Source organism: Arachis hypogaea, chromosome 15 (assembly GCF_003086295.3).
Source record: "Arachis hypogaea cultivar Tifrunner chromosome 15, arahy.Tifrunner.gnm2.J5K5, whole genome shotgun sequence".
Lineage (NCBI taxonomy): Eukaryota > Viridiplantae > Streptophyta > Magnoliopsida > Fabales > Fabaceae > Arachis > Arachis hypogaea.
The window spans coordinates 136,360,504-136,365,266 of record NC_092050.1 but is presented as its reverse complement, the minus strand read 5'-3'; positions in this window follow the sequence as shown (position 1 = coordinate 136,365,266).

Below are 4,763 nucleotides of genomic sequence, written 5' to 3'. Positions count from 1 at the left end.
TGATGTTCAATCTTTACCTTTTGGCAAGTTAAGCACTTTGAAACATATTCCGCCACATCATTCTTCATACCTGGCCACCAAAACATCGCCTTTAAATCATGGTACATCTTAGTACTTCCCGGGTGAATGGAGAATCCGCTTTTGTGTGCCTCCTTTAAGATATCTTGCCTCAAAGTACCAACATCCGGCACAATGATCCTACCCTTGAATCTCCATAACCCATCTTTTTCTTCCGACACTCTCCACTGTTTTCCTTGCTCGATAGCCGGTAACACCTTCCATAACGCTTCATCGTTTTCATGAGCCTTTAGGAGTTCGGACTTAAAGTCACTCGAGATTTCTAATCGGCTCAAACACAAGGTTCCCGATACTTCTCGAGCACCAATTTTTAGACTCTCGAATCCCTTGAGCAACTTCTCCTCTTGAAGCATCATCCAAGACGCATATAACGACTTTCGACTTAACGCATCCGCCACTATATTCGCCTTTCCAGGATGGTAATTTAACTCAAAGTCATAGTCTTTCAACAATTCCATCCACCCCCTTTGCCTCATATTAAGCTCTTTCTGATCAAAGAGGTATTTCAAGCTCTTGTGATCGGAGAAGACTTGGAACTTAACCCCATAGAGATAATGTCTCCACACCTTCAAGGCAAACACAACCGCAGCGAGTTCTAAATCGTGCGTAGGGTAACTAAATTCGTGAGGTCTCAACTGCCGTGAGGCATACGCCACCACATTATGATGCTGCATCAGCACGCATCCTAGACCCTTTAGTGAGGCATCACAGTACACCTCAAATGGTTTGTTCGGCTCAGGTAACACTAACACAGGTGCAGTGGTCAACTTTCTCTTCAATACCTGAAAACTCTCCTCGCACTCAAGAGTCCAAACAAACGGAGTGTCTTTGCGAGTTAACTTTGTCAACGGTAAGGCTAATTGCGAAAAGCCTTTGATGAACCTTCGGTAATAGCCAGCTAAACCCAGAAAACTCCTTATCTCAGTTACTGTGGTTGGTTGCTTCCAATCCATCACAGCTTCTACCTTAGTTGGATCTACGGCTATTCCCTTCTTACTCACCACGTGACCCAAAAACTTCACCTCATCCTTCCAAAACTCACACTTAGACAGTTTTGCATAGAGTTTCTTCTCCTTTAGAATCTGCAACACGGTCCTCAGGTGTTCCGCATGCTCTTCTTCAGTCTTGGAGTAAATCAGTATGTCGTCAATGAAGACAACAACGAATTTATCCAAAAACGGACGGAATACTCTATTCATGTAATCCATGAATACTGCAGGAGCGTTCGTCAACCCAAAAGACATCACAGTGTACTCGTATTGACCATAACGAGTCCTGAAAGCGGTCTTAGGGATATCCTCACCCCTCACCCTTATCTGGTGATAACCGGATCGCAAATCGATCTTGGAGAAAACCCCAGCTCCTTGTAATTGATCCATGAGATCATCAATCCTCGGCAATGGGTACTTATTCTTTATGGTGACCTTGTTCAGCTGCCTGTAATCCACACAGAGCCGCATACTTCCATCTTTCTTCTTTACCAGTAACACTGGAGCACCCCACGGGGAAACACTTGGTCGGATAAAGTTCTTACCCAACAATTCTTCTAACTGAGACTTTAGCTCAGCCATCTCTAACGGTGACATCCTATAAGGAGCACTTGAGATTGGTCCCGCCCCAGGCACCAATTCAATAGCAAACTCGACCTCTCGGTTAGGTGGAAATTCCTCAATATCATCGGGAAACACTTCCGGAAACTCACACACTATTGGAATCTGATCCAACCTTTGGTCATCACCCGAAACACCCGCGGTTAACAACAGGATACCCTGACATTCAATTCCAAAACAGTTCACCATCATCGAATTCAAGTAATAATTATTTACCACGACCGGCCCTTCTGTATCCTCCGGCATAAAGTACACCGACTTGGTAGAACAATCAAGCAGGACATGGTTTTCGGATAACCAGTCCAATCCCAAGATAAGATCAAGACCGATCATCGGTAAGCAGATTAAATTATGGACAAAATCACGCTGCTTGAACCTAAATGAAACTTTCGGGCATCCTAGCCTAGTTACCATGGCCTCATGGGTAGCATTATACACTTTTAAGTCATAACCTAAGGTTACGATCTTCAATCCTAACTCATGGGCTTTCTCAAATGCAAGAAATGAATGTGATGCTCCCGAATCAAATAAAGCATTTAAAGTTTGACCAGCCATTTCACAGTTACCTCGAATGAGTGTCTCGGATCCCTCTGCACCCACAGCTGAGGTGGTGAACACCCGACCAGTCTGTTGTGCTTTCCCAGCACCTTGCTTTTGCTTCTCCGGACAACTTGTGGCTTTATGCCCCGCTTTTCCACAATTGTAGCACAAACCCCATCTGCCCTTGCATGGCACACCCGGATGGTGACTTCCACACCTAGTACAAGATTGATCATTTTGAGGCTACTTTCCAAACCTTTTCCCTTGGGAGTTGTTGTTGTTGGGCCTCCTAAAAGAACCTCCCCTCTTGAAGGGCGGACCTCTAGGTGCAAAGCTCTTCCCTCGGTTTTGTAGAAATGATCCCTTGTGATTTCCTTTCTCAGTGGCTGCCCTCTTCACACACTCTTCAGCAACCCTACACTTGTTCACCAATTCGGAGAAAGTCCTAATCTCCATTGGTCCCACTGAACTGAAAATATCGCTCCGGAGTCCTCCTTCGTACTTAACACACTTCCACTCCTCATATTCCACCGGGTCCCTTGACACATACGAGAGAACCTGAACAGCTCCTCAAACTTGTCAGTATACTCAGATACGGACATAGTACCCTGCTTCAGCTACAACAATTCAAGCTCCTTGGCCGTCCTAGCAGAAGTCGGAAAGTACTTCTTATAGAACTCCTCTTGGAAGACATCCCAGGTGATATAATCATCACCCTGCTGCAGGAGGCGTCGGATACCCTGCCACCAATGCGACGCTTCACCAGTGAGCAAATAGGTAGCGAACTCCACACGCTGCCCTTCAGGTACCACCTGTGCTTGCAGTGCTCGTTCCATAGCCTGAAACCACGTATCGGCTTCAGTCGGGCTAGTAGTTCCCTTGAACTTAGGTGGATTAACCTTCAAAAAGTTTGCCAGTGTCATCGGGCCCTGAACTCCACCTCCGTCATTACCATGGTTGTTCATCTGTTGACCAATAGCCTCAGTAGTGGCTTGCATAGCAGCAGCCATGTTCTCCAACGTAGTCATAAAGTTTACCGGGTCATTAGGGTTAATTTCTGGTGCACAAGCATTAGTACGACTCCTCCCATGACCTCTACCGCGTCCACGAGGCTCCATCTGGTTCCTATACACACCGAACAATCGATATTAAGTTGATCAGTCTCAATATCGGAAGTTTAGTGCTTCAAAGTCCCAAATGCATGCTCATGAACGTTTATGCCAATTATATCAAGCAGATATACTAATAGCATATAACACACATACAGAGAATGCACAGAAGCATAGTCAGTCCATTCCTCAGGCTCTGCAGGAACGAACTGCTCTGATACCATAATGTAACACCCTACCATACAAAGTCTTATGCTTAAGTCATAATTCAGAGATGGCAAGGTATTACGACCTCTAAAACAAAAATTTAGTACGTATAGTAGTATGAACAATTGATTATAACTAGGAGCCTTTGCAGAAAAAAGGGGGTAAACAAAAACCGTAACTCGAACGCGCAACACTCCGATCGATAACGTAACGAACCGGGATAAGCTAACGCGAGATCATATATATAAAGAGTGTCAAAAACAAGAATATCAAGACTCAAAATCCGGCTGCGAAGAGAACCGGTCCGAGCATAGCAATATATACATATGATAAAATAAGGAAACCCCAAAGGAAACCCAAAGGGACACAAATACAGAAAACCTATTCTCCAAAAATCCCCTCTAGAAGGAGTCATCACAGTTTGTATTATTTAATGGAGATAAAAGTATCTAAACAAGATATATAAACCAAAACAGAGTCCCGAGAACAAAGGATCTTCGCTAATCCAGAAGTCTCCAGCATGCTTCAGCGAGAAACCTCACGTCCTGCATCTGAAAACCACAAAATCCGCATGGGTGAGAACCAGAGGTCCCCAGCACGGTAACAGCTTCCACATATATAATACATAATAATAGAGGAAAGCCGAAGGCAATCCTAGAACTTCCTCCAGATAATATCAAAGCTTATAAACAAGCTAAACCATAAGTGACAACTGACTAAAGATTCTTCAATCTAACTAATACTTCCCTTTCCAATCCCTTCAGACCTCCCAACCACCAGCAGGAGTATAATATAGCAAACACAGTTATATCATACAAGAGATGTACAAATAGGAACAAATAAGACAATTAGACAGATAGCAAGTAATATACAGTCAAATAGGCAATCTCAAACAATTCATGTAATATGCTTATGATGCATGCCTGTCCCTAGTGGCTGATGATATCATCTGTCGGTTATAGAGCCAACCCGACAAGTCCTGGTAGCTAACCATTGGACTGTCCCTCTGTCGTGCATCCCCAACTCGAGTTATACTCATCATAAACTTGATCATAAACATGATCCATATCCATCACCCTCACTGGTGAATATTTATCCATCACCATCACTGGTGAATATTTATGGGGGCGAGCTCATCCGGGCCTTTCACAGTGCCCGGCCACACTTACGACATTGGGTTAACAGAGCTTCGAGTCTCAACCTGGAGCACATGGTGGCT